At 38.7% G+C, this 12243-nt stretch overlaps 1 protein-coding gene across 1 annotated transcript in view; it reads right to left on the minus strand.

The window, feature by feature from the left end:
- The window catches only part of LOC5570478, a 427994-nt gene extending 416326 nt beyond the window's left edge, over positions 1 to 11668 (minus strand). The window contains exon 1 of the mRNA XM_021840779.1: positions 10786 to 11668. The gene's annotated coding sequence lies outside the window, so the exon portion shown is untranslated. The remainder of the gene's footprint in view (positions 1 to 10785) is intronic.
- Between the last annotated feature and the right edge of the window lie 575 nt (positions 11669 to 12243).

The following is a 12243-nucleotide window of genomic DNA, read 5'->3' on the forward strand; positions in this document are numbered from 1 at the left end:
ACTATATCTTCCGAGGCGGCATGCATAATCGCTGGGATGATCCCGATCTGCATCATCCTGTCCGAAGACATCGACTGCTATCAGCGAAGAGAAACTAGGTAGGCGAGGAAATTGGCAAGAATTCGATCGCTGGCTAAGTGGCTGCAAGAATGGGATGCCTCCGAGAAAGGAAGGTGGACCCACAGGCTCATCCCGAATCTATCGGCCACAGTTCTTGCCAGGTCACGGCTGCTTCAAGCAGTGTCTGTATCGATTCAGCCATGCGTCTTCACCATTTTGTCCTGAATGTATGGAGATTGAAGAAACGCCAGAACATAGAACGAAACACGGTGGCGGCTGCTTTTGGTGAGTATTTCAGCTTAGAAGGTGTGGTGCACGGAATGATAAACGATCCCGATTTTTGGAATATGATGACCAACATGGTGGTGCAAAAAATGTCTGGCTTACAGCGCAACTGGCGAGAAGAGCAGCGAAACGAGACGAAGAAAGCAGCGCATGACGTCGGGTCGTCAGGGCGTCAGGGCGCTGATGAACCGGAAGCCAACCTCCCACCGGGATTGTCGGACCGACACTTCACTAAAATGCGTTCCCATAAGCTTGACACAGTTGTTAAGGTTCAAATTGTGCACTTTATCATAGATTTGAGGCATCCTGGGGACCCGAATATGGTCATTTGTAGGATCAATAAAATGCAGTTGGCATAATTTTTCAATTTAATCGATTATCAGAAGGTTTACGCTGATGCGTTTTTCTTAAAACTCCTTGATATAGTAGCCACACTATAGCAGATTCTGTAAATTATCTGTGACTTGAAATTTGCCTACCTCCAGGGACACAGAAGCACAAAACCCTTGTCACCCGACCTGACCCAGTGATCCACCACAATAACTCCGGCCACTGGAACATTCCCGAGATTCTTTTAGCACTTTTAGAAATTAGATAGGTGTACGAGCATACTGACAAAAAATAATTGAAATCCGTTAAATATTCGCTGAGTGCTGAGAGTTTTAGTATTTTTTCTTTCACTCAGGCCTATACGGGTTAACTTGTGACTTGTGTTATTTCGGATTTACGTGTATAGAAGTTTATTGCACTATATTTCCATATAGATCTAAAATACCATGCAAATTGATAGATATTTCTTCTCCGATCTTAGAATGGCTTTCTGTCTTCTGCAACTTTCTATTCTATGGTTTAAGTGAGTGATGGTTAAAAGAATTTTTTACGAATTTATTAGATGCATTACTCAAGGTCTTATGACCATTTTTAAATCACCAAACGGCTGACAATCACCTTAGAGATTGAAACGAAGCTATAAAAGATCAGATCTTCAAACTTTTTTTTTCAATTTGAACCACCCTATTCTACATATGTTTGATAACAGTGTAATTCGACCCGTCTAGGTCGCGATTGAGAAGGACTCACTGTTTTTGTCACAAAATGCAGTTTCAGGCACGTTCCGTCCATACGGTGCCATATGCTGCTGACGCCAAACACAACCAACCAGTAGCTATGCGGAACTTGCGTTGATCGGCGAGTAAATAATAACAACATTCCTTCCACCAACGACTTCAGCAGCAAATGACGACCGATGGATGATTCTTATGGACTGCCATTACTGGAAGTTACGTGTCATTGCGTTTAATTAGTAATCTCTTACTAGGGGAAGGCTTTTTGTCAGTAGCGGGTAGGCAAGTCGCCATATTGAGTCAGCGCGTGAAGGTGTCATCTCTCTTCACTCTCACTGCGTCCAATCCGTAGTTGTCGATGATGTAGTGAATAAGATACCAATATCGGGAAAGGAAACCAATTCGCTTGCAATTATCTACTCTCGTATCTCATAAGAGCTCCATTCGTGTCAACAGTTATGATGGACTCGACTAGATCTAGACCTATAACTTTTTACATTATGGTTTACTTGGGGGCGAGATTGGCATCGAGGAAATGTGTATTGAATAAACATTCTAAAACTTCTGCATCCGAAGAAGTAAAGTCACCATTAGGTAAGCGAGTTTTGTTCACTTGGAAATCCTTAGATTTTGCAAGGATTTTGTTCAGCCGACTGACTTTACTCAAACTGGAAACATTTGTACAAAGGTTTTTTTTTTCAACTGGATCGATCAGCAGAACGAAGAGCCTTCTTGTAAGCCTTGCGAGCCGACTTGAACAACTTTGATCCAGCGTCTGTTCCAGCTCCTTCTACATTATTTCCTGAGTCTAGTCAGATCGGAATTCCACCATGGAGTCCCTCTTGTAGTCCTCACAGACCGCAGAGGACATTCTTCTTCAAAAGCTTCCATAGTGTAGGATGTTGTAGTATCAACTGCATCTTGCAAACCACTTGGATTTTCAATGGCCGAAGAGTATCCATAGAATTTAATCGCAAACGATTCAATATAGAGTTCCCAGTTTGTTGACCGGGGATTCCTAAAACGCAAAGCCTGCGCAGTTATAGCCTTGATCAGATAATGATTCCTCATCTGATACATGCCGATTCGTCAACTCAAGACTGATTCTATTCGAGCAGAGCGTTATGTCCAGCACTTCTTCTCTAGTAGATATCATGAAGGTTGGGCGATTGCCTATATTAAGTAATCCAAGATCTACATGTTTTAAGTATTCCATCAGACTGGAGCCTTTCAAATTGATATCTGAGCTGCCGCAGATGATGTGATGAGCATTAGCACAGCGGAAGGCCTTTTGTTTCGCAGTGTACGAAAACTCGCTTGAAATCTTTCGTTAGGGATGTTTCAGCATGTGATAAATATACCAAACAATAGACTATTTCCTATTGAAGTCACAAACAAGAACATCGATTCTGACAGAGTGTAGCAACGATCGCTTTATTAACGAGCACGCATGAGCGGGCATGAAGCGCGAGTTTGCCATTTTATGTTTGCTGAAAGTAGCTAAAACTTACCCTTACGAAAGTAAGGTTCTTCAACTAGCGCCACTTGAGCTGTAACATTTTGCATGAGGCTACAAAAATTGATCGTTTCTGTTGTTTTCTGATGAAGAATGATCTGAACAATCCTGGATCACAGCAAGTCGTGCACGCGGGCAGCTGCGTGTTGAAGATTGTGCCATGTTTACGTCGTTCCGTTTTTTTTTCGATTCGGCTTATGAAAATTAGATTCGGCGGACGGTGCTATCAGGTCCGTCACACTCGGGCTCAGATTGTGTACCACTTCTAGTACTGCATTTGGTCCCTCGGTAGTACAAAAGGTACCCAAGTTTGACAGATCGCAGTACACTTTTCACGGCATTCTAGATTACCTTATGAGCCATAAAATTTTGGGCAACTGCAAGGGACATCAGGGTCTTTAATTTGTCTTTGGTGCTATGCCACGTGCAAATGTTCTGTGGGAACATGTTTTTCAAAGTGATAAAAGTGTTTTTTCAGAGTTTATATCTAAAGCTGATTTGTGAAGTTTTATTTTACTTTTATTCGAATTGCTGCGGTTTGCTCGAGAGTACTCTGTGATGGCTCCAGCAATTGAGTTCGACTCGCGCAACTCGTTTTTTTTTATCTCCTGTGTGTGTTTAACGTGTTAAATGGTTCGGAATGGATTATAAACTACAGTTTTTTACCGATATTTTGAGCGTTGCGTGCATTTAGATGAGCAGAAGTTTACGGCTTACGATATTGTTCATTGTTAGATGAGTGACGGATTGCAGTTTCGGAAAAGGAATTTGGTGAGTTTGTTCTGATCAGCAGCGCATGATCACAATGCATTTATATTAACCATTTGTCGGCCAGAACGTTTACCGAACGTATCCTATGGCATTACCTTTTCCATCAACATTCCACAACATCCCGTAACACCTACGAGAGGTCGTAGAGTTCTCTGCATCTTTCTTAGGTAGGTGTTCAATCAATCATCCTTTCCCATTCCCCAGCTTTCGCAAGGACGTGGCCAGGACAGCTCTCTACTATTGGAGCATGCGTCAATCTTGTCTTAGAGTTAGAGGTTAGTCCCAAATTTCTGACTTTGGCAACGGACGGGAAGGAGACAACCCTCATACAATGGTCTAGGACTGTACCACCTACGAATTTGTGCGAAATGCTTAATGCTAATGCTAATGCTAATCCTAAGAATGATCTGAACAATCCTAACGTACCGTAGGTGGTCAGAAGCACAATATGATCAATATCTTCATAAAATTCCCCACAATCACATAAATTTCAATCCTTCATATATACGCGAACACTGATGATCATCAAAATAAAATATCTCGCTAGAAACTCCAGCAAACCTTAGTCATGATGCAAAGTCATCTATTGAAATGCGAGATAGCGACAGTCGTACCAGAAGTGAAGAATCCCCTCACCACTATGACATTTGCCAGCGCACGTGTTTCTACAGATGCCGAGAGTAAATATTTTATCAGAATCGTACAAAACCCAATCACTTCTATACCGTATGTGTATTAGCAATACCTCTAGCACATTTCTCCAGTCAAGTGGTTTGCTGGAGTGCAGAAACGGCGCACTAGCAAACATTAGGAACCTAGGCATTTACAAACAACCGCTTGGTTGTATGCATTCGTAGCTAACTGTAGCAGCTGATAATGATTTCGATTTCCAACTGCGAAACAAAACGGCACAGTTTCATTCAACGTTCGACCGTTCTACCATTACTTATAAAGTTATGGAGAGTAAAGTTTGGACATCGATTCTCATAACGCCTACTACTGATTCGTATTTATTTCGGAATCATTGCGATCAGTAGGTTAGTTAAATGAATGAGATAATGACATGGTTTAAATAATCCACCTACATCAAGCATAAAGATAAGGTGTGAATGTGTACTCTCATCTTTTCCTTCCTTGGCCTAGTGATAAAATCCGCAGCTACCACGTAAAGCCATACTGAAGGTGTCTGGGTTCGATTCCCAGTCGGTCCAAAACCTGGGCATAAAGTGTCATCGTACCTGCCACACGATAAACGAATGCGAAAATGGCAACTTTGGCAAAGAAAGCTCTCAGTAAATAATTCTGGAAGTACTTATAAGAAGCTGAGAAGCAGGCTCTGTCCCAGTGAGGACGTAATTCCAAGAAGAAGAAGAATAAGAAGTTAGAATAAGCTTAGTTTACGTTTCAGCTTATATTGAGACCAATCCAACAGAAGTTGCTGTCAACATTTTGGAAAAAAAAACCATAATAAAGATATTCCGGAAATGTGTGTATAAATTATAAATGCATTGAAGAAATCAACCAGGACGCCACCAATCATTTCTCCAAGCAGAGATTTTTCAAGAACTTTGACTGGGTTTCCTGAAAATGGTAACTTTAGAAAACTAATAGATACCAAACAGGAGATGAGAGTTCTCAGAATCCAGAAGAATATCTTTTTTTTAGGGAACTAAGCCTTTTTTTCTTTTTCGAAATTTCTCATGACATCACATTACGATATTACGATTAGCTCTCATGACTTTCTCCAGGAATGACACAAAAATTAGTTCAGCGTTTTGACAATCCTTCTTGTAGGTATCAATCCGAAGGTTTCTTAAGGTGTTCATCTAGCGTGTCTCCTACAGATCTCGGAATTTATGACACTTCTTTAAAAATTCATTTACTCTTGTAATGATGTCCGAAAGATATACTGGAATATTGAAGGATTGTTCATCTGAATAGCCGAGTTGATTATTAGTAAATAATTTGTTAACTTCCTGGATAATAATCTGCAGATCTTTTTGAGGATTCCCTGTTATGTTGAAGAATTCTCAACAGATTTCCGAAACTTATCCCTGGAGGGATTTTCGATGCAATTCCTGACGGATACTGTGGATGGATAAATATAATGAAATGAAAACGAAGTAGGAAATTTATTTCTTCAAAATATCTTCAATAAAAGTATGTGGATTTTCTTGAAAAAATATTTCTTTGAGTAACATAGGAATCATCTAGAGTATTATTTGGAGTAATCCAGGAAGAATAACTGGAAAAATTACAGTTGGATTCCGTTTTTGGCTACGAAATCTGAATTTTTAGTTGCCAAAAACGGAACCCAAATGTTAAATTTTATTTTGAATTTGGTTTTGAAAACATCATTAGAAAATTTGTACGTCATCATTATAAAACCATATTGCATCGAGACATCGGAACGGTTCACTTTGAAGGAGTTTTCCGTAGGGTTGTACTATACTATGACTCTATAGCCCCGTAATGGTGATTGTGGCAAACGTTTTACATACTTCTTATGCCTGAACTACTTCAATGGTAGTTGAGAAGCATTATATACACTATTTGTATGAGTGGGCTATGTAAAATCAATAATCGCATAAGTGACCTTTATTCAAGAAAAAATACGAAAAAATATATTGTATTTTGTATTCCTACAAAGACGTATTTACAAAACAAAATTGCTGGGTAATGCAAAACGGCTTGAACTTTTTTTTATTGAACATTCAAAATCAGTTGAACAGCATAAAACTTAAGCGTAAAATTTGACAAAGTTCGGTAAGTTGAGTATTGCTTATTTAATATATGTTGCTGATAATGTAAAGCATTTAATAATTAATAATTGATTACAGTCGAAAGGGCAAACATTAACAACTACATTTCATGATCCATAAATGCGGCTCGTAATTTTGGAGATTACACAAACAAGATTCTTATAATTTTTACTTGAAAATACCTCAAGAGTCTGCTAGGAATCTTCAGCTGCTCGTAACGAATCTACAGGAAAACGCTAGGGCTCTGAAGCATCTTGCTAGGAATCCGTAGGATCTCAGCTAGAATTCTTTGGATCTTGCTAAGAATTTTGCTAAGAATTGACATCTTGGGATTCCACTGCGATATTGCTGAAAATTATCAAGTCCCCGGTGAAAATTTTCAAATGTTCATTATTCTTAGGCTACAACTAGCACTCCTCAAATTCCTCAGGAAAACTTCTTGAAATTCCCAAGAATAAGGACACCAGTTATACATTCTCAGGAAATGTTCAGTGACCGCTAAGAATCTGCATACATCTTCAAGAATTCGTTAAAAATTCTAAGAAGTCCCCTAAGAACCAAGAACCCCCTCAGGACTCTTCAGGGTACAGTTAAGAATCTCATAGACCCAGCTCTTAAGGAACAATTTGATTATGTTGAGACCCGTTATCTTGATTAAAAATTTCGAAGATTTTGAATCGTATCTCAACAAATCTTCCCAAGCAGCACAGTTTGATTCAACTCAACAATAAAAATATCTCTTGAAACTAATTATAGCTGTCAATTATTGAAAATAGGACCTTAATTGCACTGAATAGCATCGCAAAAAGCGCAAGAGGCGGTATGTTTGCATTATTTTATAGTAAAATTGCTTGTTTGTTGCAAAAGCCTTAAGAGGAAAAAGTGAAAACGAAAATATAAACGACAATCGAACTTTCCACCTCAAGAGCATAAATATTCTCTTCTACTCACTACTCCACCAGCTCTCCGAACAATTGATTCACTAATGCACCACAGTCAACTCTCCCTTACTCGATATTTCGTATCTCGATATCGAGTTAGAGAACCATAGTAAAAGTTGGTTTTCATGGCTAACTCGGTGGTTCCTAGGATTGCAGTGCAACTTGTGTTCTGTAACTCGATACCTCCCTAACTAGTCCATTCAATATCGAGTTATGGAGAATTTACTGTATATAAGTGACCACATTACCAAAGCTTATTACTTTACTGCACCCTTCGGTATACAAGTTCATTACACGCAGAAAATTCTTGCATGATTGACATAACTTTTCCGATAGTTGCTTTAACATGCCAGGACTCAATTGTAACAAGCATATTTTCGGTGCTTCTAAACCGGCAGTATGGTTTGCCCAATCGCTTTTGCGTTTGTTTCTGTGTTCCATCACATGATTATTTCAATTATATTATTGTTGAATTAGCTTTCCGCACATTATTACCTTCAAACGTTATGAGCTGTACCGCGAAAAACCGCTGCTCACCAACAAGCGATGTTGGAGTAGATGTAAGTTAGTGCGCTCTCACTCTCAAGACAGTGGTTTGAATTCCTGCTCTCATATTTATTTACATTTTGTCGCATTTTTGTAATGTCGATAAAGAAGATTCATGCCGGTTTTGACAACACAACATCAACAATAATACCATTGTCATGATTGTATTTTAATATTGAGTCAATGCATAGATAGTTGATTCAATTATTTTGTGTAGTTGAACCAATCATACCAAATAGTGAAACCAAGAATAGATATTGTTGAATCAATTTTAATGTATGGTTGACGGAAATCCAATGTCAAATATGATTGATCTACCAACAAATATGATTGACTGGACAATTCTTTTTTCTCCGTGTACTAGCGAAATTGAGCTACACCTCAAATAAATTAAAGTTATTGCAAAAACTTTGGCGCAACATATGAGAAACACCATTTAAACATGCAAACTCTTGCTAGAACATGTTTCCATTATTACATGGCACGTAATGTGAAACTCAACTATATTGCAACTGGATTAAAACAAACAAACTTGTAGCTGTCAAACACGTAGTTTAATGCAATTTTCACGCAACTGAGATGAATCTTCTTGAGTAGTGGGCATTGAAACGGAACTTGAGTGCAATTAATTCAAGTTTCGGATGCAATAATTGGAAACATATCATGGAAATCAGCATTTTGGGAGAAGTTGCAATGTTTGACACTTTTGCAATTCACTAGAATAACGCAATTTATTTTATGAATTTCGTTTAAAGTTAAGATACGCGACGCTTTGCTGGTCTCTAGTTGACATACAGTTGGAAATTAATGACCTAATGAAATGTTGTGAATGCATGACCAATGACCATCCCGAAGTAAACAAGGGCGTACGCGAGCCCTAAGTAGTTGGTGAGATTTGGGAGAATATCGAAGAAAATGGAGCTCTGGAATGTTATCGGTGTGTGGTTGACCTGATATTCAAACAACTTAAGCAACAGACACGATAATATTTACAAAAATATACAAATTTTAATGGTATTCGAAAATGTTGCCAAAATCGGATCCATTTGGTCGCCAAAATCCAAGGTGCCAAAAATGGAGCATGCCAAAAACGGAAACCCACTGTAGCTTTAAGTATCTCTTGAAAAATTTGAGAACAAATTTCTAGAATAATTGGTTGAGAAATTTCCGAGACTATTTCTAGAATGATCCCAGAGGAGTCTAAACGTACTCAAAAAAAAATCTCTGGGGTTGCTGGAACTTTACTCTACAAATAATTTACAAAGGGTTAAAAAAATAAATTTTGGAAACCAAAGTTCAGAAACCTTCTATTCTATCTTCACTCAAATTACTGAAGTAATTGCTTGTGTTTACTTTCTAAAAAATCAAAGATGGAAATTCTAAATGAACTCCCAAAAGTGTTCTCTGCAGTATCTCTGGAGTAACGTTCGGATTAAAAATAAGGGTGCATTCAATTTTAAATGGCAGAATCATGAAAGTATTGTGGGAAGTAATGATAGAAACATCCTGAGGACATGTCATACAAAGTTATGAATGAATATTGTGATCCAGCGGTATCCCCAAAATAATCCGTAGAGACTAATATCTAACGGGATATAAGAGAAAATAACTTAGAGTACCTGTTGATAAACTACTGGAGGAGTCATCATCGAAATTCTTACAAGAATGTTTTGTGCAATATTCAGAATGCTTTTGAGGAAATCGTTGATGTATTTTATGGATTCCTCCTCATAATTCCTGGAAAAACTCATTCCATGCGCTCTATAATTTTATGAAATATACTAAGATCCTATTTCAAGTTTCTGGAGCAATATTGTAGAGAATTCCTGGTGAATTATCCACAGAAATAATAAATTTCGACGTAAAAATCGTTGCAAGATGTCTTCTGTAGTTTTTAATTAATTGGATGGAACGTTGGAAAAACTTCTTCTGGGAATTTCCTTAGGCCTCGTTTGTTGCCGATTAAATCTCCAGATTTTTTTTTTCAATCCATCCAAAAACAATTGCTGTATCCATTGCCTAATCGATTAATAGAATTAAATTAAATTAATTATTGTGAATGATTTATACATATATTTTTTCCGCTCAAACAACAGCTCAAAATTTTATTTTAAAAAATGCGTTTCACCCTTCACAGTTTTGATCGACCTTCACTTCGCCAATTGGGAGTTTGCATTTTAACACTGAGGTTGTTTCTATCTGACATATCCGAAGATACACGAAAATCATAATTCACCTACAAACTGAGTTGAAATCTAGGGGAGTGCCATAAACCCAGAAAACAAAAGTGTTTGTTTTTTTCACTTAATCCAATATAAAACATTAGAAAATTGAGCAAACGTGTATTTCTGACGTAAGCTCAAGCGTATGATTCTAAATTTGAGATGGGGCCTTAGAACCCTATTGCTAAATATAGACTCATTTAGGCGTTTTTTTTTTTTATAAAATTGAATGAAAACGGTTTATTTTTTTCAATACAGACCAAATACATTTCCTGGAGCTACTTCCTAGGAGTACAAGTGAAGTTCTCCCGGTGAATGTTTCTATGAAAAAAGTGTTTTACAAAAGTGTGCAAAAAGTCCATATTGAACACCGACTCCCTGATAAGGATGCGAAAACTGTCAAAATTATAGTTTTGTGAGAGATTCATGATTATTGTATTGAGATCGTTGTTATTGACAAACTTGTAACAATCTTTAATTAGCTCAGTTCAACCGCGCATACAATAAAATGTGATAATAACACCTTTCGCACACAAATAAACCATAAAAAAAAATAAACCGTTCCAGCCATCCCTCTACAAATTGGTTCTATCGCTGCGCGGTTTTCGTTGTATTTACCTTAGATTATGACCGCCGACGCCTGCTGTGATAATAGTCGTTTCTGGTTTGATTCTCCAGCGGGTGTTCCTCAGAGAGAGCGCTTCACTATGAAAAAGAGCACACTTTTGAACATTTCGTTTTATTGTTGGACTTCACAGCATCTCTTTCGTAGGTTTTTCTATATCTCCACGCGATACTTTTTGTTTCGACTAACGGTGCATCACACAATCAAAATTCTTCTTTTTTCATTGGAAACTAAGTCACACACTGATCAAATGGTTTCTTGTTTTCAAAACTGCCTCTTGAGGTCATTAAAACCATCCGAACTTTTCTTTTCGATCCACAAACAACAAAATGTGACAACTCCCAGTGAAATTGGGGATAATCACCTCATAAACATTCGATTGGCGTTCATCGAACATAATTTAAATTCACCATTCATGGGTTCTTCTTTGTGTTTCTCCACTGAACTACTGCATCGATTTTATTCTGGGCTACCTCGATTCTATTTTCGTCGCTTTCACCATATTCGGCATTTCTCTTCGGCAGCCTCCCACGATGACACAATTCACGCACTTCCCTCGTTTTTATTTCCTTTCTTCAAATTAATCCACAAAAGGTTGCGAACGGGATTCCAACGTCCACCTTTCACCTTCCGACACAGGAAGCACACGGAAAAGTATCGAATAAGCAAACACCGAAAATCAATAATTCACACGCAACATTGCAAACTCGTCCGCCGACAAAGGAAAGTCTGCGATTGTAGTTGATAGTCAGTCAGTCAAGTGACACTGCATTCAAAACCAAATACTCGCGTGTTTTCGCGCACGTTATACTCGGCAACACACCGCACCAAGCCAACAACAGGTAGGTATTTTCACCTTCGCGCACGAAACCGTACTGAAGCGGGTTTGCGACTTCAAAAAGCTCCGAAGGTACCACAAAAGCGACGCCGTCAGACGTTTGTTCGTTCGGGTGGTTTAGTAGCTGGACGCGAACCTGAAATCAAAACAACGACCAAACAGAACCGCGGTTGGACGAAGTCGCCGGTTCCGAAGCTCGGCAGCTGTTTTTGGGCGGGTAGCGAAGTATCGGCTTCGCTAACTACTAGAGATGGTCGGGTTTCACATTTTTCAAACCCGAACCCGACCCGTACCCGACTTATTTTATTCCTTCAAACCCGGACCCGACCCGAACCCGAGACAAAAATTTAGAAGTAAACCCGGACCCGACCCGAACCCGAAAAATTTTCGCTGTTCAAACCCGAGCCCGACCCGAAACCCGAGAATGTTTTCTAAGAAAAACCCGAATAGAACCCGAGTTCGAAAAGATGATAAATTCATCGTTTCTGATGCATAGGGATGCTTTCCGGTTGTTACTTTGTGAACAATTATCCACAAACCCGTCCCAAACCCGGCTAAACCCGACTTTTTTCAAGCCCGAACCCGACCCGTACCCGTTATTTTTTTAACCTTC

This window comes from Aedes aegypti, chromosome 2 (assembly GCF_002204515.2).
Source record: "Aedes aegypti strain LVP_AGWG chromosome 2, AaegL5.0 Primary Assembly, whole genome shotgun sequence".
NCBI classification, from domain to species: domain Eukaryota; kingdom Metazoa; phylum Arthropoda; class Insecta; order Diptera; family Culicidae; genus Aedes; species Aedes aegypti.